At 47.1% G+C, this 26,824-nt stretch overlaps 1 protein-coding gene across 3 annotated transcripts in view; it reads left to right on the top strand.

Annotated features, from left to right (window-relative positions):
- The window catches only part of DAAM2 (dishevelled associated activator of morphogenesis 2), an 858,328-nt gene that overhangs the window by 206,891 nt on the left and 624,613 nt on the right, over nt 1–26,824 (top strand). Inside the window, exon 1 of one of the 3 annotated variants that reach the window (XM_069608750.1) lies at nt 13,735–13,754. The exons of the other annotated variants lie outside the window; for them this stretch is intronic. The gene's annotated coding sequence lies outside the window, so the exon portion shown is untranslated. Of the gene's footprint in view, nt 1–13,734; nt 13,755–26,824 lie in introns of those variants that run through there. 3 annotated transcript variants of the gene reach the window in all.

Genomic DNA, 26,824 nt, shown 5'->3' with positions numbered 1-26,824 from the left:
CTGCATTACAGCATTTATATAGCGCTCCCATTTTCCATCAAGATGGCCATTCAGTGCTAGTTGCACACAAAGGACGATACAGCGGCAGATAATAGCGGTCTGCGGGTGGAAACTCATGTATGGAAGGCAAGGTTTTTAAATATTGCCTGGTACAAAAAGTTGACTGATGCTAAAAACCCTTCTGTCTGCCAGCCAATGAATATACTGTCACCTCCGCATTGCCAAAGCAGTCGGGTTTCATGGTTGGTTGCGCTGCGCTGCTGCGGCTGGGCGCGTTGACAGCATCTTTAATATAAAATTTAACCGACTACAGTTGAGGCCCAAGCCAACCAGCACTAATAATTAGACAGATTCATGTGACAGCCGCAGGCTTTGGAACCTTTTTTTCCATTCTCGTACAGGGCCACCCTGCCAGGTGGAACATTAATAAGACATAGTGAAAGGATTTTGTTTCCACAAAGACCGGTTAGGTTTCATAGCTCGCCAATCTGCAATGGTAGTGAAATGGCAAGCCAGTCCAACACAACCATCGTCAGTTGCTTACTGGTACCACCATGCACACACGATCGGCTCGTCAAAGGCATGAGCCGGGCACAGTATCTGGAGTTCTTACCTGCACACAGGAACCTGAGGGGATACAGTGTTTGCACTTTTGTTTCGCCAGTTGTTTGTATCTCTGTATAGAAACACAGAATTTGATGTCCAGACTCGTTCCCTCTGCTCGTTTGCCATGCTTGCTCTTAATGCACCTTGCTTACTTGGTCATGCCAGAATAGCCAGTGGTCGCTGGTGAATTTTTTAACTGGTAGGGCGTAAATATTTGTGCCTGATATGGCCGAGCGACCGAGCGCAGCAAGGGATGCCACACCACACAAGGGGGGTCTGAGGGATTGGGGGGATCGCCCCCCGAGAATTTCTTTTAAATAATGGAGGCAAATGGTGCATTTTAGAGCACACTTTTGTTTTAGAAAAATTGGGTAAAAAGCCAAACAGTTTGCAATTGGCTTTTGTAGAGTAACTCATGAAAAAAATCCAGTTCACAGGAGCATTTCTCCAACACATTTTCGTGATGCCTTTTCCCACAATATCTGCCAGTACAAAACATTTTCAGACTGGCTGAGCCCATGCATTTCCGTGCTGACTGCAACATTATACCCTATTATTCCCATATAAGAAGATACTCATGTTTGCCTGTGCATAATGCCAGTAATGATACTGTTCTGCAAATATATGGCAGTATCCCCATACTGTTGCGGGGTTGTGCAACAAGGGTATTTTTTAAATGCCTTTGTTGTACAAACCTCCTACCCCCACTCACCAAAATCATCTTGGACCAGCAGAAACACACGCACACTTACACAACATAAACACAGTAAGCACTCTATTTCATTCACATGAACATCCATCATGCACTCGCTCAACACACAAGCATCCATGCATCCATACACATTTATATAATAAACATACAAACCCACATATTTACACAACATACACACACAACATACATACAGCAAGCACTCTTTCATTCACACGAGCACCCATTATGAACACAAGCATACACGCATCCATACAGGTATAAATAATAAACGTACTCACACATTTACACAACATACACACAGCAATAACTCTTTGATTCACATGAACATCCATCATGCACTCACACAAAACACAAGTATACACACATCCATACACATATTTAAAGAACAAACATACAAACGTGCACATTTACACAACATATACACAGCAAGCACTCTCATTCTCTCGAGCACCCATCATGCAATCACTCATAACACAAGCATACACGCATCCATACACATAATTAAATACATACAAACACACACATTTTCACAACATACAGACTGCAAACACTCTTTCATTCACACCAGCATCCATCATGCACTCACTCATCATAACACATGCATAAACTCATCCATACACATTTTAAAATACTAAATATATGAACATACAAACACACACATTTACACAACATACACACAGAAAGCACTCTCTCATTAACACCAGCATCCATCATTATACATTCACCTAACAACACAAGCATGCACGTAACCATATACATTTTAAAGAAAGGAACATAAACAAACTTACCTTCTGCTGCAGGTTCAGAGGTTCCAATGCTCCAGCCCCCTGCAAGCATGAACAAGAATCAGGAAGATTCCTGGTTTCTGCACATGCGCGAAAGGGGCTTGAGCGTGGGTCCGTAGATGCCCCATTCCAGCCTGCTCTGTCTGTATGTGCGAGGAGGCACAGGAGCGCCTGCTTGCACATACAGACGTGCAGTTCCCCAGCCAGCATTTCCTATGAGCCATGCGAGGCTGGGGAAGTTAACACACTCAGGCTTGAATGGCTCATTGAGCTGGCACGGCTGGGGAAATTTAACTGTGTAAGTTTCCCTTTCACAGTTAAGAGCGCTCCCTCAGCTGAAAAAACCAACTGAGGGAGTGCTCGTATTTTACTGGGCTGGCTCCTCCATAAAAGGTGAGAGGCGGCCAAGACCCAGTAGGTCAACGTCCCCTCGCCCATTATGGACAAGCCACCCCTGAATAGCTTGTGCGCATACCGCAAAAACCACAAAAGACAGCCGCCAGATGCTCTTTGAAACTGACCAGATTTGAGCCCTTCAACCCTGACAGAGTCGATGCATTGATTTGCAGGCCAGCAATGCAAGACGATTAAGGCGATATGTACTAGCCATATGTACTGTATACAAAGCTAAGAGGCGATCCTTATAGTGACTGTGCGGTTGTGATGTCGGTGTTCCGCAATGACCCACCTACAGTGGGAGTCACGCTTTGTAAAATCCAAGGATGATGATCCTACTATGTACAAGTCACTCGCCGCTGGAACACACACCCAGCTAGTATCCAGGAAAGCACCTTCTAGTAAGACAGCCCATTAAAACATGGTTTTTGACATCAACCTACTGGACTGCCCTCCAATGTGATGTGATATGTTCTCTCTAAGTCCATCGAGAGCACAAGGATTGTCTCATTGACACTAAATCAATTACTCCATCAGAGGTCTGCAACCTTTGGCTCGCCAGATGTTTAGGACCACAATTCCCATCAACCCTACCCAGCTATGTCAATGAGAAGGCATCATGGGAGGCATAGTCCAAAACATATGGTCAGTCTCAGGTTTCATATTAATTTTCTAACGGAAAGTACAGCAAAAACATGTCCTGTTTGGAATTAGAAAATATTTGTGCATTTTATATGTGAAATTGCAGGTCTTTTAGTCTCATGTTTGAATGGGCAGAAACAGGGCATGTTGACCGACGCTTGTGGCGAATGCTCAAATACAAAATGGGAGCAGCGGAAATAAAACATTTTTTAAAACACAATAGAACAAAATTGTGATCCCAGAGTGAGAATTCATGATTCTCCCCATAATGTGTATCTATTTTGTTTTAAGTAAACGAAAAAACACTGATTTTAAAAAACATTGACATTTGTTTTATATTATAAATACATTGAACCTCTTTCAAGGGTGTTTTTCCAGATATCCAGCTCAATAACCCATTTCGGAGGTGAATCTGCGTGACAATTTACTTATTTATTTTGTCATTTTGTATAGCACCTCAGTGTAGCGTTCCGGCCACGTCAGTGCACTTTTGCACACAGAGCAATGAAATACATCAAAATACAAAAAAACAAGCAAGGATATTTAGGAAAAATTTGAAAATGGGTAGGCCAATAGCAGATAATTGACACCAGGGCTTTAACTGGGATGGGGCAAGTTGGAGCAGAGCCCATGCAGTCACCAAAAACGACCTGTGAGCCAGGGCACTCTTAGTCAGTGCTTGAAATGAAAATACACACGTGCTGGTACTCACTATCCCAGAGTACCTGCTCACTGTTCAGAAGTGCGGGTACTCCTCTATTAAATAAATTGGCTTCCTGCAGAGAAGAGACGGTACTCTGTCCTACAAATAAAAGAAGTGCATGTAGTCCGAAACAGCAAGTACCTCCCCATTTAAACCACCGCTCTCACCCTATGAGTAAGCACCCAGCACCGGAAAATTTGCATAGTTGACTTTGGGTAAGGATAGACTATGTGCTCGCTAAAGTAGGACAGCCAGCACCTGACTCTCAAAGGCTTGCAGGGTAACTCACTGGCAATCAGACCAGGAAAATAAAACCCACTAGGGACAAAGGCTTGGTTCACCCTTTTTCGAGACAAACAAGAGATTTATTTTTTATACGAAAAGGAAAAGTCGATAGGGAATTATGAATCCACTGCCATAGAACTCTCTCGTTCTCCACACACAGGATTCAGATAATCATAATAATCATCATTCATGACACACTCTCTATACAGTATTAATCCCCCACCCCATTGGCTGCCACCTATATATACGCTAATAGTTTCGTATAGCCCATTCTCCAATTGGTCTCTTTGTCTTCTCTTCCGTCTTCATCGCAATTGGGCAACGGTCTCTTCGATTTTGAAACACTGCAAAACAATTGGTTAAAATTCAACTGGCACCAGCCTACCTTTAATCTTAGCGACGTGGTATGCACCTGGTCATCAACATGAACTCGGCAGATAACTTCAAGATCAGTCTGGTCCTTGTGAACAAAGCAGCCCTCTTCTCATCCCAGACATGTCAGCGCCCCCATCATGCCCGCGCCAAAATATGGGCATCTCTCTTGGCACTCCCTGGCACAAATCACAGCTCATGTTTTTCTCCGATCCCCCTTTACCAGTTTCCCTCCCAAGAGTTCCACTAATCGATCCACCTCATGGCAGATTGAAGATTCGTATTCCCACATATCTGGTAGTTCAAATGGAGTGACCTCCATTGTAGTGCGAGTGCTATAAATCGTTAGTTCATGTTTTGGCAACACATGACCTCTGCCCCGGCTCCTATGAGTATGGCCTTCGTCCGGGGCCACAGCCCTTCACCTGTTTGGCTATGCCCATTCCTGCCTAATTGTTCAAAGACCTAACTGGATACATGTATGTGTGGGTTTGCGTGCGTGTTTCTTGCTGCGCTTGGGAACATAATAATGAAGCCTTGTAACATGTTTTGTGGGGATTCATGCCCACTCGTGGATTCTACAATATTTCATAAACTACTGTTAAATATTCTACACAACCTTAACACAAAGCAAATGGTTAATTGTCCCTTATGTACCTCTCCACCCTAGCCAGTTACTTCTACCAATGAGGCTCCCTCCTCCCCCCTACACCTTCTCCGTGTTGTAGTGTATTTTCCGCAATGTGAATCGCTTGAGAGGTGCAGCGATCTGGACATGCATCCCAACAGGCTAAGTGGGTGCAAATTAGTATATGTGGCCAGTGGCGTGAAGTCAGTTTACTCTTAGGGTGCTGCTATAGATGACATAAGCAGGAAGAGCAGTGTCCATTATGTGCCCAGAAGTATTGCAGGCTTGAATCACTGTCATAGATATGCCATCTTTGAAAATGTGTGTTCTTATGTTACGGAAATGCTCTTTGTTTTTTTTTGTAAAGCAGCATGTAGCGTATGCTGGTGCTTTCACACAGATATGATATGATAGGTTATTTATAACGCGCTTAATACCCAGAGGTTTCTAAGCGTGGACCCTGGGATCGAACTTGTGGTGCTCTATGTTGTTTTGCTTCCAAGGCATTGTCACTGAGCTATCCTCCAGAGACCGAGACAGGTGCTCTGAAGGGTGATTTCAGGGTCACCTGAAGGCTCAGGGGTGTTCTTTTTCTCTTGGTGCCACCCCCAGCCCTTTCCCCAGGCAGCCATGTGGTGCATAGATTATAATTGAGTTGCTTCTTAATGCAAACTATAATGGGTGATTTCCCTGGGTTTATCATTGAGGGAGCATAACACCTACCCTTAATTATTCACCAGGCATTCTCCCTGCCCCACACCAAAGAATTCAAAACTGGGCGAAACGTGTCAGTGATAAGTTAACACCTTTTAAAGGAGGTCTGTATTGGCAAAGCAAGCATATTTAAAGTGACACAGTCTTTAGTCTGAGAAGACTGGTGACTCCTTGGAGAATATGTGCATACTATCAGTCCTTCTGTGCGGCTTCAAACTGTTTCATCCTCCCATACAACCCAACAGAGTCACAGGGTTAACAGCTACAGGTTATCACGAGACAGGCAAACAGCAAGGGTCCTGAACCCCTGAGTAAGCACTTCAGAAAAGCTTTTAAGCACATTGGGCACAGGTCATTTCTTTGCAGAATGAGGGTGGCCTACTCACATATTGTATTGCTTATAAAGGGAGTGAGACAAGGATTTCTCTACAGACAGTAATTTAGAGTATGCAAACAAAACAACCAAAATCAATACTGAGCCACAATACATGTTTTCAGGGCCTTGTGGTGTATTGTTTGGGGCGGGCGGCCAGCCCTTGCCTAAGGCGACTGACCCTCCTTTAGGCCATCCTCAGTTAAATTTGGCCACACTCCCTTTTCAGAGCCCCTTCTCGATTTCGTATCCCACTTAACCCACTGAGTGGCACCGACAACAATGGCGATCAGGAAACTGGATGGAACAGGAAGGAGTATAGGATGTGTTGCTATGATTGAGTATAGGACAGAAAAGGGACCATCAGAGGAGAGGAAGGCAGAGGAAATGATCGTGAGAGTAGAGGTGAGCATAGTCTGGGAGGGGGGCCAGTCATTGGCTGTTTGTTCTCTGTGCTTAGAATCTGGCCAGTTTGGCGTTACTCATTCACCAAACCTTGTAATGTACGGTCAACCGAAAACATGTTTGACATAACTTTTCATTAGCTACTTTCTCTAGGGGAGATGGTGTTATTGGTATATCAGCGTTGGATTAAGGCGTCTTAAACTCTGCGACAATATTCTCCTTACTACTGTGGCTCTTTGCCATCTGACCCAGGCACGTGTGAATTTGTTTGCTGCTTCTGATGAAACACAGTCGCACTTCATGACCTCTTCCACTTGTAAATTCCCCCTATTGCACTTGTTTACCCCTTAGAAATGCGAGTGTTTCTATCTTTTTTGGTATATTTGGCCTTGCACCCATTGGGTACATTTTGTTTGCCTCCGTCTTAAGAGGAGCACGTTCAAACATAGTGCCTACAAACATGGTGACTTCAAAGGGTTTGGTTGCGCCTTGCTTTGGGAGGGATCAGTGTCTATCCTTGTTCTTCTCAGGTTGTGCCCTCTAATTTGGCACAACACTTCACAGGAGACCTCAGCAATTTTGGGTACAGGGGTGAGGTACTGCTAGAGGGCCCTGCATCGGTGTAGCTTGCCTGGATATATTGTAGCATGGCATTAAAGGTAAAGTAATAATTATGAGTGTTCTCACGTGGCCATACTGGCCAACATTGGTCCAGCCAGTCTGGACATATAAACCAACAAAGGTATGTTCTTGCATTTATTAGTGCAGCCTGCATGGACGTGTATGGGCACAGCCAGCATGAAAAAAATGTGATGCTGGCATTTATCGAGGACATATCATGACAATGCATTGGAAAATGGTCCTGTACTCTGTTGGGGACTTGTATCAATTGAATCTTTTCACGTGTAACCCCACAAAACCGATTGCGAACTGTGTTGCTTTTTACTCATTTTTTTTACAGAAAGTTGGCTGTAAAATGCACCATTTTAACACATTATTTTCAAAGTTTTATTGGGGTAGCACTCCCTCGTGGTTTGTTCAGGTTCCCTTGCTATGCTCGGCCGTCCCTGCATATTCGTGGGAAACATTAGCGCCCATCCAATTAAAAAATTCACCAGCCGCCAATGTGAAAAAGAAGTGGTCATTTAATTTGCCCATTTTATCGCTGTGCCTATTTTTAATGGAACAATCACTCCTTTCTTAGACTGACTCCACTACCTTAAGGCAATGGTGTGCTGGCAACACAACCTGTTTCTCTCTCGATAAACAAGGGTTGGCTACACTGAGCACGAAGGCGGTTAAACCGTAGATTGAAAGAAAGATGGCGGCCTTCCACCTTGTAAAAGGCGTGCACAATTGTAATGTTCCCCGCTGCCCCATGGCAATAGCTGTTCCTAATATCCGTGATACGCAGAGTGCCAGATGTAGTCAGGGTTTGGAAAGGGCTGGAGTAAGCAGTCGTTTGAATTACTAGGTGTGAGCCAGTGGCTATCACACAGACTGGCTATTGCACAATCAGATCCTGTAGGGTGGAAGGTACCTGTTGCCTGATTGTAAGGCCTCCCTCTGGAATAACGACACAGGACGCAGGTGGACTGCTTGTAACTTTATTCTCTACACAACTGAAGGAAACCCTGTGTGTCTCCCTTCCTCCTCCGGCCCACGTGTCTACCTCCCATGTAGGTCTGCCTTAAAGGCACTGTGTATTTTCCCTTGTAACATTGGTAACATCACCCCCCACAAATGTTATTTGGTCGGTCTCAGCATTCCTCTACCAATCGCCTTGGTCTCTTGATCCTCCGCAGTGGGCGACCCCCGCCATCATGGCCTGTCTCCCGTGGATGTTCTAGTGGCTGAACTTGGGAGCTTTCTTCATCTGAAGGGGGAGGCTGCCATGGCTCGTCTACGGGTTCTGCTCTTTCCACTTCATATTCCGTTCTCTCACTGGTGCTTTCATCGCCCTTAACCAGTCATTTGAACTAGGACGCATTTCTCGTCACCTCTTGATCTTCGTTCCCCACAGTTATCATTGACCCCTTTATTGCTGTGATACTGAGTGGACATGGCCGGTATCAGGGGTCAGTTTTCCTTTGTTCCTGTTGTCTCACAAGGACCTCTTCCCCTACTGCCAGCTCCTTTGGCCTCACCCTTCTCCTGCGATTAGTTTCTTCTTTGTCTTGTTGCTTCCTGCAGTGTCTCGTCTTATTATCTCAACATCCTTGTCGCCTCAATCTGGTGGTATGTTAATGATCCTGGTGTTCACTCGATATGCCATCATGATCTCTGATGGTGACTTCCCCCGTGGCTTCATGCAGCGTGTTTCGATAGTCTCTCAGAATGCTGCAAAGAGCTTGGTGAGGGGATATTCCCTCAATGCATGCTCGTTGAATGGTCCTTTTGATGGAGGGCATGAATCTTTCAGTCATCCCATTTGCCTTGGGCCATCGCAGTGTTATCTTCTGGTGAACAAACCCCAGATGGCGGGTGAAGGTTGTAAAGTCATGGCTGTTAAACGGGGGTCCACTGTCTGAGTTGATGGTCTTTGGGATCCCCCATTCACTGAGCACTTTGTCGATGAGTGCTGCCACTTGCGGGAATGCTGTTGACAGTGTCCTTTTCAAGATGGGAAACCGTGAGAACTCACCAATGAAGACTAAGAGGTATTACTCGGTGTCCATTGGCCCATACAAATCAACTGTAACTCTGTCCCTGGTCTTTCTGGTATCTGTCTAGGCTGTAATGGTATTGGTGGATCGACTCGAGCTGTGCACTGGCATGGTAAGCACTGTTGCACTAGGTCCTCTATCAGTGTGTCCATGTACGGAAAACATACATGAAGTCTTAGTTGTTCCTTTGTGTTTTCGGCCCCTCTGTGACCCTCATGAGCTGTATGTATGACTGATCTTCTCAACACCGGCGATATCACGAGTTGGCACCCCTCTGAGCAGGATTGTGTCGTTCACTACAGCCAATTCTTGTTTGCCTCTGGGTTCGTAGTGAGCTGCCGGCGATAATCACTCCATTTGTTTCCGTTTGTAAGTTGGGTGGCCAAAGCCATGGACGGGTCCTTTGCTAATTCCTGAGCTACCATTTCCAGCGTGAGTGCAGGTGGTAGCGCATTGGCCGTGATATAGTTGATGTACTCCAGATCATCTTTCCGTGAGGCCTGGTCCCCACCCGGGTGGCGTAAGATGTAATCTGCTGGATTCTGGTCCCCCCCGGCCTGTGGTCACTGTATAGTCATAGTCTTGTAGGCGAATGCCCCACCATTCAATCCTGAGAGGCATCTTGGTGCAAGGGTTTCCAAACACCAAGAGGAACGCCTGATTCTCAGTGATGAGCGTGAATGTCTTGCCAATTACAAAGTTGTGAAAGTGTTTGCATGCCCAGACCGCAGCCAGGCTCTCCTTCTCGCTCTGTCAGTGTGCTTGTTCCGTGCAGGACAGAGCCCTGCTTGCATATGCCACAATGTGTTTGAGGTGTGCGTCTTTGTCTTTGGTCTGTGCGAGGATGTCCCGCAATCCGACGGGGCTTTCGTCAACAATGATCTCACTGTGCTAATTGGGATTGAAATAGGCCAGGCACTTTGCTTCCACCAGTGCAGTTTCAATGCCGAGACACACTTTCTGGCATTCCTGTGTCCAATCGAATTTGGTGTCCTTCTGAAGGAGCCACCGGAGCGGTTTTGTTTGTGACACGTAGTGCAGACGATACCTGGCATAGTATCTGGCCATGCCTAGAAAGGAGTGGACCTCTGCTACCTGGATGGGGGCTGCCAGGTTGGTGGTGGTCCTAACTTTATCCAGGTCTGGGGCCATTCCAGCATCAGAGAAAATATGGCCGAAGAATCTGAGTTTCCTCGTGTTGATGTTACATTTTGTTAGGTTGAGGGTCAGACTAGCCTCTTGTAGGGCCTTATACATTTCCAGCAGTGCCTGGTCGTGCTGTTCTTAAGACGTTCCGAACACCAGGATGTCGTCAATGTAGTTTAATGCTGACTTGATGGGGAACATCACCTGATGAAGGGCCTCTTGAAATATCTCTGTAGCGGAGGGGATACTAAAATGTAATCTCTTGTACCTAAAGAGGCCGTCATGTGTTGAAAAGGTGGTGATGATTCTGGGGTCAGGGTGTAGCTCCAACTGGTGATACCCCTGGTTGAGGTCAAGTTTGGAGAACAGGGTGGCTTTGTTCAGCTGCACAATCATGTCCTCGATAATAGGGCTAGGGTGATGCTCACGTTGGATGGCGGTGATCGGGACTCTCGGGTCGATATGAAGTCTTATCTTGCTGCCGTCTTTTGGGATCGCCACCAGTGGGGAGATCCATGGTATGGGTCCTGTGGCCCGTTCAATTATGACATTTTGTAGTAGTTGAGTGAGTTCCTGGGATACTGCTTCTTGGAGTTGGAACCCTAATCTCTGTGGGTGTTGCGGCATGGGTGTAGCTGCTTCGTCATTGTGTAACTTGACAACCTTTCCTTTGAGCCTGCTCAGCCCCTGGTACAACTGTGGAAACTTGGCCTGGATGGCATCTTTGGACAGAGGTGTTGTAGTGAGCATGCATTTGGAGTCTCTGGGGTTCTGTGGGGCCATGGATGACTGGACAACATTAGTGTCCTGGTAGTGGATGTTGATAAGACCTTGATGTTGCATTCTTGTAACTGAGTAGACAGCTTCCTTTCGTGGGGCTACGGATGGTGCGAATGGTGGCCTCCATCGATCGCCCTTAGTGGAGTAGTGTTTGTTGGAACTGGCCAACTGATTGCAGTGGGTGAGAGGCACCCCACTGGAAAATCTGTGCACGTGACTTGGACAAGGTGTTCCTGTCAGCCACTTGCAAAAATACCTGTTCCCCCATGATGTTTACAGTTGCCCCTGTATCGATCAGGAAAAGGTGTATTTTCTTCCCTATGCTGATAGCCACCTTCAGTGCTTCCTCTGCCTCCTGGCCATCCTATATCAAGTTGACATACTCACCCGGGTACTCTTGGTCGAAGTCGGAGTGGTATCCAAAGTATTGGTCTGCTGGATTTGTGACATGACCGTGAAATGGGTATGGTGGGTCGTCATACTCATCTCCATAGCGTGTGTGTTGGGGGAGTTGGTCATGCCCTTCGGTGTATCCTTCTTCAGGTGACTCCTCGACTGCCCTCATGTAGTTTCGAGGGCCTGGAGTGTACCCTTGCTGTGGCCTTCCCCTGCTTTTTGGGTACGGGTGTGCCCTGTTCCCTTGTCTCCATGTGTTAGCAGGGACTGTCCTCAGGGTCGTAAATGGTCTGCCCGCCTCACAGACGATCTGGAAATGGCCCTCCCTGCTGCAATTTGAGTGAAGGCTAGCCTGCATCTGTAGCAGAGCCTCTGGATCATGTTAGGATATCGGGAGGGTGGAAGGAATGCGAGCGGTGTCCGGTCACCCGGTTTCTGCGTTTGCAGCGCTGCTACCAGTTCTCCTTTGTCCTGTTTCTTGGTAGGGGTGTTCTCAATGGACGCCGCGTGGGCATCCACTCTTCGATAGATCCTGGCCATCTCTATGACCGTGTCAATGGGAAGAGGTTTTTTTAATAATTGTTTCCTAAAATTGGGGATGATGCATCCCTCAATTACATGACGTCTGATTGCCTCATCCATGGAGAACTGAGAGAATTGGAAGTGTACTGCTTTTTGGCAAAGTCTCTTGTGCTTGCTGCGTGCATTGGTTGAAAACATATCTTTCATAGTCACAGTTGTGATGAATGACAAGCTTTTTGTTCAGTGCTCCGATTAGGTTTCATATCTGTCTCTTTCTCCTTCGGGATTTTTTTTATGATGGCCATGCTCTCTTTCCCTGCGAGGTTGGTGAAGATGTCAGGGAGGGAGGGTGACTTGTCTTCCCCTGCAGCGTTGACGAAATCCTGGCACTCTTCAAACCATTCCAACAATCTCAGGCCCTTGTGATTGGGAGAATAAGAGTGAAAGGGAGTGGCATCCATAGGAAGGCCACTCTGGACGTGGCTACCACAATGGCTTGTTGGGTCTCTGTAGCTTGCACGCCGGATCCATCCTGGTGTTGAAAAGCGGTCTGGCCGTGGATGTGGTGGAGGCAAACCCTCCCTTTTGGTCTTTACTGGGCTACTTGGCAATGGATAGGCGACACAGTGGTAGCTCAGCTCCTTCATAGTGTATGGCTGCTGCTTGTGTTGCTATCTCCGTAACCTGGGCTGGGTAACTCCCTTTGTGTTTGTGGTTGCTTTGCGACCCAAATGGCATATCCCACATTTTCAGCTGGGTTCCCCTATCTGTGGAGGAGTGAGCATTCAGAGACAGGAAGGCGGCGTTGCAGGGAACTTGTTTCAAATTGTCACCCCAGTGTGGGCGTGGGCGGGATCACTGTAGGCAGGTCAAAGTATGCAATTCCTGGCGCAATGAGGAATCTCAACTGCAGGATCGCCGGTGTTAAGCAGGTGGGCAGGCTGACTGATTATCCTGAAGCACATGCCTCCTGGCGCATTGAGGAATTGCCACGACAGGATCGCTCGTATGAAATAGGCGGGCGGGGTCGCAGGTAGAGCTCGCGCCCACAGCAACAGTCAAAAGTACGCTGCCTTCAGGCGCTGCGAGGAGCAAGGAGAGCAGCAGCAGGATAGCCGGAATGGGAGCAGGCGGGTGGGATCGGCCTAAGGAGCGGGGGATTGCCGGCACAGCAGCAGGCAGGCGGAATCGCCCTAACGACTTGCATCCAGCGGGATTGCTTGAGTCACGAGGACAGCGGGATCGCTGGTCTTCCAGTACACACGTACAGTGGGATCGCTGCTCTCCTGACAGGACGTGTCATCGTCTGGACGTAGGCGGAAGTGGGTCGGGGTGATTAGGGTCCATCTGCCTCGTTACCTGTTGTTGCTCCGGAGTAGCGCCTCCTTCAGGAATAACGACACAGGTGCACTGCTTGTAACTTTATTCTCTACACAACTGAAGGAAACCCTGTGGGTCTCCCTTCCTCCTCCTCCTCCTCCTATGGCCCACGTGTCTCCCTCCCACGTGGGTCTGCCTTAAAGGCACAGTGTATGTTAGCTTGTAACATCGGTAACAGTTCTGTGTGCTTGCACACGCGTGACCCTAGATGGGCAGGAAGTGACTTGACCAGGAACTTACTTGGTAAGTGCAGTTGACGATACATACAAAAGGCTTCAATTTCAACCATTCAGTCATCCGAATGTGGGCGGTTTCCCAGTGGTGATCTGAATGTAATGGCCGGTTTTGGTCCAAATAAGGTAACATCGTATTCCTTCATGACCCAAAATTCGATGATCCCTCCGTCCATTCATACTTGATAAAAAACAGCAAAATCTAAGTGTTTATTAGTGCCATGCAACTCTAAGAAACATTCCAAGTTTTTTTTTCAAATATGTTTCCATCTCTCTTATTCCCCTTAGAGTCCTGGTCTGTTCCCTTCTCTCATGAATCAGAAAACTTTGGGTCTCTCATCAGTCCTGAAAACACAGCACAAAACAGCCCAAGGGGATGTCTTGAAACGAGTGCGATGGACGCTAAGCATTATAAAGAATAAAACAACCCCAGGTCAATACATAAATAGGACAAGACTATGTAAGCCAGAATAATGTTACAATAATACCACATAGAGGCATGAGACAGCATGTAACACTGCAGTGTTCTCAATATGTGCACTTGTGTAGTGCCCAGCTTCCCCCACTGAACTAGTGGCCTGTGTGTGACGCCTGGGCTGGGATTGGCAGTGACTCGGTTGAACGCTCCGTGGCCAGGCATGCAGAGAGAGCACCGTGTGCCCTGGCAGTAATACGCTGAGAACTTCAGCTCCTGGTGCTGACCCTGGTAGTGGGGGGAACGTCCCCGACAGGTCCTGTGAGCAGCTAATGCCAGGCGACTTTGTTGTCTTACCAGTCATGAGTGACTTCAGGATGTGGAGCAGCCAAGCTGCCCAGATACAGTCGGGCTCCCTTCAGCTCTGTTCCCTGTGTGTCCTTCTCAGTCTTGCAAAGTCTCTTCAGACACCCCCAGATCTCCTGACTTTGTCACTCCCACGTCCCATTTCCTTGCAATTCTGTCGCCATCATGCGCTCCTTCCTTACCATGTCCCCTTCCTCCTTCACTTTTTTCCAAGCCCCACCTTGGAATTTTGCATGTGATTTTCTATAGAGGAAACCTAACTGGGGAGTAATGGGGCCCTGTAAAATAAATGCAAGGTGGGGGCGGGGGAGTTCCCGGGGGCACAGTAAAGACCACCCCGTTTATAGCGATGTTGTGCTTGCATAAAAAATGCAACATTTCTCATTTTGAAATCGGCCACAACATTTTTGAAATGCTGCTATAAAAGGCGCAGCATTTAGGACCTGGAAGAGCATGGTGGAACTAGGAAAAGTATGTGGTATTTTAAATACTCCTATCTTTATAATGTCACCTAATATTGTGTTGGCATCAGTGGTGGAGCCAGGGAGGGAGCAAGGAGGGCGCCCCCCTCTGGTTTTCCCCTAGTGCCCAGTGCGCCCTAAGCCTCCCGCTAGCACCCTATTATCCCCCCCACACCACATTGGCTATTTACTGCATTGGGCAAATAGAGGGTGGGTCACATGGAGGTTGGGTGGGATTCTAGCCATGCGGCTGTCATGGAGGATGGTTGTGAGTCTAGCCATGCCGCTGTCATGGAGACAGCTTGGTGTGGTTCTAGCCATGCCACTTTCCTGCAGACCTCCTGGAGGCTGGGTGTGGTACTAGCCATGCAGCTCTCGTGGTGGCTGGGCAGGGTTCTAGCCATGCAGCTCTCGTTGCGGCTAGCTCAGGTTCTAGTTAGGCAGCTCCCATTGAGGCGGGCTATGGTTCCAGCCATGCATCTTTCATTAGTTCTGTATGTGGTTCTGCCATTCAGCTCTCTGAGGATGGGTGTGGTCTAGCCATGCAGCTCTCTTGAAGGCTGGGTGGGGTTCTTCCAGGCAACTGTCCTGGACGCTGTGTGCGGTTCCAGCCATGCCGCCTTGTCGATGGCTTGGTGTGGTTCTGCCATGTAGCTCGCATGGATGCTGGTGGTAGTTCTGCAGCACTAATGGAGGCAGGTTGCTGTTCTCGCCATGCACATGTCATGGAGGTTTGGTGTGGTTCTTCCATGCCGTGCCCATGGAGGCTGGGAGTGGCTCTACCAGGCAGCTCTCTAGGAGGCAAGTGTGTTTGTAGCCATGCAGATCTCTTGAAGGATGGGCGAAGTTATCCTCCTGTTGACCTCTTGGATCATTAATGAGTTTACCGTCATTCAGCTCCCCCTGCACATTGATGGGTTTACAGCCAGGCAGGTCTCTTAGAACAGTGGTGGATTAACAGTCATGAAACTATCTTGGAGGTTGGCTAAAGGGTACCCAGTCAATTTATCTAAAACATTACAGAGTGGTACATTTCACTGCAGACATTAACACTGAAAACATTAAATAAATATATAAATGGTAGTGGGGTAAGGGGTTAAAACGGGTCTGAATGGGGTTGGGGTGGCGTTATAAGGCTGGAAAATTCAGAGTTTTTCGGTGTTTTGACCACACTGAAATGTATCACTCTGTAATGTCCATTGGTAAAATCACATATAACCAGGTGAAGTTGTACTTCTGCAGGTCTCTTGGATCACTGAAGGGTTTACAGTTGTGCACCTCTTTTGGAGGATGGGTGAAGTTGTACTTCTGCAGGTCTCTTGGATCAGTGAAGGGTTTACAGTCATGCAGCTCTCTTGGAGGATGGGTAAATTTCTACACATGCAGGTCTCTTGGATCAGTGAAGGGTGTACAGTCATGCAGCTCTCTTGGAGGATGGGTGAAGTTGTACACCTGCAGGTCTCTTGGATCAGTGAAAGGTGTACAGTCATGCAGCTCCCTTGGAGGATGGGTGAAGTTGTACACCTGCAGGTCTCTTGGATCAGTGAAGGGTGTACAGTCATGCAACTCTCTTGGAGGATGGGTGAAGTTGTACTGCTGCAGGTCTCTTGGATCATTGATGGATTTACAGTCGTGCAGCTATTTTAGCTCATTGATGCACTTACGGCCATGCAGGTCTCTTAGATGATTGATGGATTTGCCACCATCCAGCTGTCTTGCATGGTGGGTGCAGGTGTACTCCATTTATCCACTATCATTGATGAGTTGATGGCCATGCAGGCCTCTTGGAAGCTGCAACGATTATGTTATGTTGAGAAAATGTGCAAAGTGCAACATGCGCCCAACGGCATCTTGGTGCTAACGGCAGGCAGAAGGAATGGCAACTAGAGGAAGAACCAAAGAAATAAAAAAAGGTAAGACTTCAGAGACCGCCTAAATAATAGGTGTTTCTCCATAGTGCAAGGTATCAATGGGAGAGGGTTCCAAAGTTAAGCAGCTGCTATAGAGAACACTTGTCCCCAGTACGAGAGCATTTAACGCGTGGAATAGGGATCAGACAGGGCTCAGCAGAGCGGAGAACCCCATCAGGAATATAAGGGTGGAATTTTGCTTGCAAATATTCTGCACCAGTACCATAAAATGCACAATGAACCGGGCACAGCCATTTAAAGTGAATGCGCTTAGCCACAGGGAGCCAGTGCAGATAACGGAGTACAGAAGTAATGTGAGAGCGACTAGACGTCAGAGCAATGCGGAATTCTGCAGCACCTGTAGACACTGGATCAGAAAGGCATATAAAGCGAGTTACAATAGTCCAGTGAAGACAGAACAAGAGAAGCGTCTACCCGAGCCCTACATTGGACAGGTATGAATGGAAGGACCTTACGCTGACATTTTTGCTGGAAGTAACCTTTCTGTCACACTGCGCTAATCTGGTCTTCAGCACAATGAGAAGCTGATATTCTTACCCCCAGATCCTTCACAGCCAGTATAGGAATTGGAAAAGGGCCAAGCGATGAAGGCCAGAAAAGTGGAGTCCAAAGAACCATGCCCGAGGGAGGGCCTACCATTACGGTCTTGTCGCCATTCAGCTTGTGCCAATTATTGCACATCCATTCAGCCACGGCCACCAGGCAGTCTCTAAACCTAGACACAGTCTCATCCAGAGAAAGGTCAAGCCTCACAATAATGTGTGTGCCATCTGCATAAGAATAACCTAGGAAGCCATGGGAGAGGATGAGCCATAGTGGTCTTGAATGCTGGCTAGGGTTGAATCCACACCGTTCTCTGTGTCGATGTGTGGGGTTATAGCTGCACTGCTCTCCTGGGGAATGCATGGGTGTATAAGCATTCTGTTCTTTTTGAGGCATGGTGGAGTTAAAGCCATGCAGCTCTCTTGCCGGATGTGCAGTCATGGACAGGCACCTCTCTTGAAGGTTTGTAGGGCTATAACCATGCAGATCTCCTAGATGATTTGTGGGGTTATAGCTGCACAGCTCTCCTGGGGAATGCATGGGTTTATAAGCATTCATGGTAGGCATTGCAGGGTTATAGCCATGCAGCTCTCTTGACGGATGTGCAGTCATAGACAAGCACCTCTCGTGAAGGTTTGCAGATCTCCTAGATGATTTGTGGGATTATAGCTATGCAGCTCTCCTGGCAGATGTGCAGTCATAGACAGGCACCTCTCTTGAAGGTTTGTAGGGTTATAACCATGCACATCTCCTAGATGATTTGTGGGATTATAGCTATGCAGCTCTCCTGTTTAAGTGGATCCCTGGGGCTTAGCCATGCAGCTCCCTTTCAGACTGTGTAGAGTTGTAGCCATGCACATCCAATGGAGAATATTTAAGATCATTGACATGCTGCTCTCACAGGGGGTGTGTGCCACCATAGCCGTGCTACTCTATTGGAGAATGTTTGGGTTTATAGCCATGCAGCGCTGTTGGGGATTTGTGGGGTAATATCAAGGAAGTTCTTAATGGGGACATGTGAAATTATAGTCAGGGCTCCAGGCAAGAAGTTGAGGTACAATGATTGTTCTCCTTTATTTTGGGAAATTAGAAGATACAGGATTTTAGCAAGTAATGTACATAGGTCACATTCCAAAATTGAATATTTTTAAGCAAATAAAAATATATTTGAATGCTGCAAAATATGTATTTTCTTCACACTCAAAACTTACTTTGTAGTTAGCAATAGAGGAAGATATTGGAGTCTTAGCCTTGCGGTGCTGTTGGAGGACTTGTGCCGCTATAGCCACGCAGCTCTCTTGAAGGCTGATGGGATTATGGGAGTCTACTCTCCTCTGGAGACAAATGGAAATATGGCCAGCAGCTTGTTGGTGGAGGTAGCTGTAGGTAGGTGCAAACTAAACACTCCAACCCCTAAATTCTGAGACTCCTCCCGGAGAGGCTGCTCCTTTGCCCTGAGGAATTCACTACCATGGGACTTGTGATTGCCCTAGAAGCGATCTGCCCCCTCCTTCTGAAAATGCCCTCCTTTGAACAAGTCAGCACATCTTACTCCTCGATCCACGCACAGAGCAGGCTTTGAACCAGCAATTTGCAGTTTCCATCAACTCGAAATAGAAAAGTATAATTGATATAATTTTGGGAAGTGGGAAATTTAAGACATTCCGGTTTCTTTTGAGATGAGGACACAATATTTTGGTCGATGTTAGGACCGCAGAGCTAATCGATATGTTATAGGGAGGAGAGCTTTACACCCATACAGCAGTCCTGGAAGTTGTTTGTGTTACAACCATGCGGCCATCTGTTGGCGTTAAAACTCATGCAGCTCTTTTGTTGGTGTTAAACCCATGTTGCCATTTGGCGTTTGTTAGCATTAAAGCCATGCGGCCATCTTGAAGGCCGTTTATGTTAAAGTTTGAGGACTTCTTGGGGGCGGTTGGTGTTGCACTCTGAGGACATCTTGGAAGTGTTGAAGTTAAAGGTTGCACCCACCTTTGAGACTGTTGTTGTTTTGGCCATTTTGGACATTTAATGGGTGTCACTCATGATAGCAAGAGCTGCTAGCCACTTAGCCTTGTTGGCTTTTCTTTCCACCTGAGCCAATGGTGCTTCATGTTCTTACTGGGTGGGGGCTCATGACCTTAGTCTCAGGGATATATTTGTAACTCTTGAAGTGGTGATACTTAGCATAATATTTGTGTCAATATCCTTGGGGTGTGACTCACCCCAAATGTTCTGCAATATTTCTTTCCTCGTGCTTGGCCTGTTAATCCATATCCATCAGCGTGGATCTGGCAGCGCTAATCCTCCATTTTGACAGGGTCACCATGTGTGGTGGTTTCCATGTCTCCAGACACCGGCATTAGCCTGAGGGATCTCGAAGAAGAATAACACACGATTGTTGAGTCTAGAGCTGAGCCTGGAACAGTTTGGTAGCGAGTGGATGATCTGCGTGAAATGGAGGCGTGGCACCCGCTTGCAATCAAGCCACTGAGTCCGCCAACCTTACACAGCAATATAGAGTACCTCCAGAATGATGTTTGGACATGGAAAGTTCACCTGGGATTTTTTAAGAACTTAGATTGACACAGTTCAGGAGTATATGTTGTGGATAATTCTGCTTCTGTCTTCGCTGCAGTTCTTGCTACGGTGAAATCTACAGCCCCAGTAGCATCTTAAAACCTGCTGCCTTCATATTGGCTGCCATCATCCTCGCCCTTATTTACAAACCATGGCGGGTGCAGACATGCCGGAGGTGGCACTAATTCTGACAAGTAAGACATACATGGAGTCCAATTTGCAAACAATGACTTCAACTGAACATGATCTTGGGCGTACATAGGATAGCTTGGCCTCACTGACTCAGGGCTCATAGCCATAAGCTGCCCGTTCCCATACCCTCCCTTCCCACATTTATTTATTTATTTATTGTTGGCTTGTTAGGTGCTTTTACAGCACGTACATGCTGTTTCAGAGCGCAATGCCAGGATGACCAGCCCTGCAGGTCCCCCGAGTGTAACCGCTATGAGGATGTTTTTCAGACCTTGCCAACATGCCATCTTTGCTCGAACTCGACTGGTGGCTTGAATGCATGCTCAATGGGACTGTCTCGGCGACAACCTGCGCCCCACCCATCACCACCATTTTAGCTTGCCCCCTCGCACCTCGCTTATTCTTATAATACACAACATGATGCAGCTCCTTGGTCTCTGCGAATAAAAAGCGTCCTCCACATGCCCACGTGCTTGGCTAAAGTCCTCAAACTGACTGTGGTTCAAACTCACCATGCGGCTGCGGCAACTGAAAGAAGAGACCACGGTGGATGCAATGTTTAAGTCAGTAAACCGAGCGCCTCCCCAATGCTGGAAATGGAAAAATGTACTGGCGGAACCCTCTCATCCTTTCAGCTTTCAAGGGTGGGGCTGTGGGGAGGAGGGGGCGGGGCTGTGGGGAGGCGGGGCGAGGCTGTGGGGAGGTGGGGCGGGGCCATGGGAAGGTGGAGGCATGGCATGGGGTGTGAGACCAGGCCAGGTCAGCAATACAGCATCTCTTCATAGAACCCAATCCTGGTGATTTGCCTGAAAGCAAAGAGCATTATGGGAGCATAAGAATGTCCACCAGTTTTTGATTTTAAACATGTCTTATAGTGATTCAGTAAGAAACCCCTTTGAGCAAATAATGGAAGTTGGGCTTCACATTTTTGATTGCTCACACTACTCACCCTAAGAATAAAATGTCTGTACATTGAGGGACACATATACCTGTTTGGACAGCTGCCTCAAAAATGCGAGGCTTTGGTAGTTTCTGTATTCGATTTCCTGTGCTGACCAGTCTCCTGAAAACGTCTGCTTGTTGAAACATGGATTGCTTGTGCATTTGAAAACTTGGCTTCAGGACAGGTCTCACTCGGAGTATCCTGTCCTAAAGCTGAGCTATCACACGCACGAGCAACCCATGCTTCAATGAGTGGACGGCTTTTAGTAGACTTGGCAGTGCTGCAGAGACTTCCGAAAACAGCCTGCTTGGTGAAGTGCGGGTTGCACAGTCTGTGCGGTAACACGGCTTCAGATTTTCGCCCACCCTTACACACCAGCAGGGAGGAGAACGGAGAGACACAAACCGCTCCGTGATTTCATCTATTAACAACACCTTTAAAACGAATGATGAAGCCTCTGTAGGCAGGCATACACAGCCCAAGGCACCACTGCTAGTAACCACCACCTATGTGCATTGATCTGTGCCTTTTGTGGCGAAGCAGCGTGGGATGCCTAGTGCAGCACTAAGACGACGACGCTGGGCCCTATTCCAAACTCAAAAGTAAAGAACACTGAGGTTCAACTTAAAGAGACGACGTCAGTGAAATCATCAACATTTCCAGGCAACGTAGGCGCACCAGATGGGACAGGTTACTCAGATGCCAGGAAAAGAGCGATGCTGCTGGACAATCGTGGTGTGGAAGGGCACAGGGGGTTTCCGATTCTGCCCCTTCAGCCTCTCATATGGGCAGACACTGCTATGAATCGCTCACTGAAGCCAAGCAACACATGCACAGGAGTCTAGAGGCCCTGGGAGCATAATGCTACTGAGACTAAGCACTTACACCAGAAGACAAGTGACATCCGACCTGATGGGTGATTACACTGGAACTCTCTGAGAAATGGTGATTCCGTGTGATTGTGCAACAACCCGTGATAGCAGCATTCAAGCCGTGATAATAATCCAAACTAAAAGCCTACCTCCTCACCTCGGGTTTACCCTCTTAACCTACCTCTCATCTGCCTGCTGGCTGACATTTTCCCCTCGCCTCTAACCTGCCTTTGTCCCTCACTTCCTCTGCCTCCACGCTAGCCCATCACCCAACATGGTCACACGCCGAGCCTTAAAAATGTCCAATGTTGGTTGTCCTTAATCTATGCACGTCCCCCATGTATTGTCCCCAGTGACTGTTACATTGACTCCCCTCCACAACCTGGTCAGAATGTCCCTCAAACTCAACCCATTGTAAAAATGTCACTGATTCCCATCACATCTGGTTTCTATTGTACGTTCTTTGGCGAGCAAAAGAGCATTGTTCCTCTTGTATTTAATTAATTGACTGAAGAGGCCATAACATCCAGGATCAGAAGCTAACTCCAAAGAACCCTACACTAGAAGAGGCACTGGTTACTGCAAGAGCAGCCAGGTGCAGCCATACAGAGGACAAGGAACAGGTGGAAATGTAAGCATTATCACAGAGAAAGGGGCAAGCTCCGAGGAGACACATATACACGATTGCCCTGAAACACCGGCATACAACAGTGAGCACATCAGATGCTACAGATGTGCCGAGAAGCAACATCTAGCAAATGATCCTAAATGCCCAGCAAGAGAAGCAACGTGTTCCAAAGGCAAGGAACAAGGACTCCACACCAAGAACTGCACATTCAGGGAAAGGTGCAAAGAGATTGCAGTGGTGGCGTCTTCCATGGAGACCGAGTCCCCTGAAGGACCAACATACATGAGCCAAAAGTGACCCTTCCAGCGAACGTAGAGTTGGATCTCATAAACTTACTGATAGTCGCATTGAGAACCTGCACGTGCTAGCAAACGTAGAGTCGGACCATATGAAATTACTGATAGATGCACTGAGAACAAGCACATGCTAGCAAACGTAGAGACGGACCATATGAAATTACTGATAGATGCACTGAGAACCTGCACCTGCTAGCGAACGTAGAGTTGGATCTCATAACCTTGCTGATAGTCTCATTGAGAACCTGCACCTGCTAGCAAACGTAGAGTCGGACCATATGAAATTACTGACAGATGCACTTAGAACCTGCACCTGCTAGCGAACGTAGAGTTGGATCTCATAACCTTGCTGATAGTCGCATTGAGAACCTGCACCTGCTAGCAAACGTAGAGTCGGACCATATGAAATTACTGATAGATGCACTGAGAACCTGCACCTGCTAGCAAACGTAGAGACGGATCTTATGAACTTACTGATAGATGCACTGAGAACCTGCACCTGCTAGCAAACGTAGAGACGGATCTTATGAACTTACTGATAGATGCACTGAGAACCTACACCTGCTAGCAAACGTAGAGATGGATCTTATGAACTTACTGATAGATGCACTGAGAACCTGCACCTGCTAGCAAACATAGAGACGGATCTTATGAACTTACTGATAGATGCACTGAGAACCTGCACCTGCTAGCGAACGTAGAGTTGGATCTCATAAACTTACTGATAGTCGTATTGAGAACCTGCACCTGCTAGCAAACGTAGAGTCGGACCATATGAAATTACTGATAGATGCACTGAGAACCTGCACCTGCTAGCGAACGTAGAGTTGGATCTCATAAACTTACTGATAGTCGCATTGAGAACCTGCACCTGCCAGCAAACGTAGAGTCGGACCATATGAAATTACTGATAGATGCACTGAGAACCTGCACCTGCTAGCGAACGTAGAGTTGGATCTCATAAACTTACTGATAGTCGCATTGCGAACCTGCACCTGCCAGCAAACGTAGAGTCGGACCATATGAAATTACTGATAGATGCACTGAGAACCTGCACCTGCTAGCAAACGTAGAGACGGATCTTATGAACTTACTGATAGATGCACTGAGAACCTGCACCTGCTAGCAAACGTAGAGACGGATCTTATGAACTTACTGATAGATGCACTGAGAACCTGCACCTGCTAGCAAACGTAGAGACGGATTTTATGAACTTGCTGATAGATGCACTGAGAACCTGCACCTGCTAGCAAAGGTAGAGACGGATCTTATGAACTTACTGATAGATGCACTGAGAACCTGCACCTGCTAGCAAACGTAGAGACGGATCTTATGAACTTACTGATAGATGCACTGAGAACCTGCACCTGCTAGCAAACGTAGAGACGGATCTTATGAACTTGCTGATAGATGCACTGAGAACCTGCACCTGCTGGCAAACGTAGAGACGGATCTTATGAACTTGGTAATAGACCCAATGAGAACCTGCACCTGTTAGCAAATGTAGAGTCACACCATATGAACTTACTGATAGACACACTGAGAACCAGCACCTGCTAGCAAACGTAGAGTCGGATCTTATGAACTTGCTGATAGACGCACTGAGAACCTGCACCTGCTAGCAAACGTAGAGAGGGATCTTATGAACTTACTGATAGACGCACTGAGAACCTGCACCTGCTAGCAAACGTAGAGACGGATCTTATGAACTTACTGATAGACGCACTGAGAACCTGCACCTGCTAGCAAACGTAGAGACGGATCTTATGAACTTACTGATAGATGCACTGAGAACCTACACCTGCTAGCAAACGTAGAGACGGATCTTATGAACTTACTGATAGATGCACTGAGAACCTGCACCTGGTAGCAAACGTAGAGACGGATCTTATGAACTTGCTGATAGATGCACTGAGAACCTGCACCTGCTAGCAAAGGTAGAGACGTATTTTATGAACTTACTGATAAATGCACTGAGAACCTGCACCTGCTGGCAAACGTAGAGACGGATCTTATGAACTTGGTAATAGACCCAATGAGAACCTGCACCTGGTAGCAAACGTAGAGTCACACCATATGAACTTACTGATAGACACACTGAGAACCTGCACCTGCTAGCAAACGTAGAGTCGGATCTTATGAACTTGCTGATAGACGCGCTGAGAACCTTCACCTGCTAGCAAACATAGAGTCGGATCTTACGAATTTACTGATAGACGCAATGAGAACCTGCACCTGCTAGCAAACATAGAGTCGACTCTTATGAACTTGGTAATAGACCCAATGAGAACCTGCACCTCATTGGGTCTATTACCAAGTAATAGACCCAATGCAAATGTAGAGTCACACCATATGAACTTACTGGTAAACACAATGAGAACCTGCACTTGCTAGAAAACGTAGAGTCGGATCTTATGAACTTGCTGATAGACGCGCTGAGAACCTGCACCTGCTAGCAAAGGTAGAGTTGGATCTCATGGACACACTGATAACCTGCACAGGGTTCACTGACCTGAAACTCAAACCTTCAGAGGTCATACCTGGATTCCATGGAGGAAACAAGGTCACCCTCTCGGGGTACACCAAATGCTAACTGCAAGTTAAAGGAAGTCAAACACGAGTACGAGTGTAGGCCACTCATGCATGTGACCAGATACTAGGATGGCATGAGCAAAGGAAAGGTGAAATAAAACTAGATCTTTGCAGACAGGAGCAAGGAATGAAGGATATAATTAACAACCATGAAGCAATCTCCAACCTAAAACTGGCCGTGTAAAGCACCCACTGCATTCTCCTCCATAAATCAACAAACCCCATAAAGCATACGTTACATCCAGTTCCGAAAGATGGAACCATCAAAGCAGTGGGAGCCATGACTTGGTTGAGCCATAGGTTCATACAAAACAAAATGAAACAGGCTGGAGGCGCATGTGCATCGATTTGAGGAGTCTGAACAGATAGTTTGTGGCAGATAATAAGCACCTCCTAACCAGCTCATGCAGCTACGGGTGCAGACCACAATATTCTCCAAGTTAGACACGTGGAAAGCATTTCACCAAATGCCACTGCACAAGAATGGGAGGCACCTCACGGCGTTCATAACACCACTCGGAGTACATCAATTCACCAGAATGCCATTGGTCTATCAGCAGCAGCCTCAATTTGGCAGCGAATGATGGACGAGTTACTGCAAAAAGTAAGCAATGCCATCTACTTATTTAGATGATGAACTGGTTCATGTGATGGCACTGGGAAGAGGATAACACAGCACTATAAACAGTGACGGAGAACCTGAAAAAGGATGGGCTAACACTGCAACAAGAGAAATGCTCTTCCAGAGTGTCAGCGGTGGGATACCTGGGATACAGGGCAAACCAAGAAGGCATCAAACCACACGAGAATCTGCTTCAGCCAATAGAGCAAGCACTTACCCCAGAGAAATTGTGTGGTTAACCCAATCCTACTCAAGGTTTGTAGACAAACTCTCAAATTACACTAAACCAATGACACAGCTGCTCAAGAAAGGCATTGTCTAAAATTGGTCCACGGCCTGTGAGGAATCCCATCAGACACTGGGATAATTCTATAGACCCATACATCACTGTAGATGTCAGCACGTACAGCATTGGAGCCATGCTGAGCCTGAAGGAACGCCAGCAAGACTAGGTAGGGGGCTATGCATTGAAATCCCTAGCTAAGTCTGAATGCAACTACTTGGTGAGCTAGAATGAAATGCTAGCCTACGCATGGATAATTCCACACTTCCATTAATACCTATAAGGAAGACAAGTTCACTTGTTAATGGATCGTAAACCACTTGAACATATAGTGCAATCAGGATGGGCTAAACCTC

This window comes from Ambystoma mexicanum, chromosome 4q, assembly GCF_040938575.1.
Source record: "Ambystoma mexicanum isolate Mex_15411 chromosome 4q, UKY_AmexF1_1, whole genome shotgun sequence".
Lineage (NCBI taxonomy): Eukaryota > Metazoa > Chordata > Amphibia > Caudata > Ambystomatidae > Ambystoma > Ambystoma mexicanum.
The sequence above is the reverse complement of the archived record's forward strand: the minus strand, read 5'-3'. Positions and strand labels throughout refer to the sequence as shown.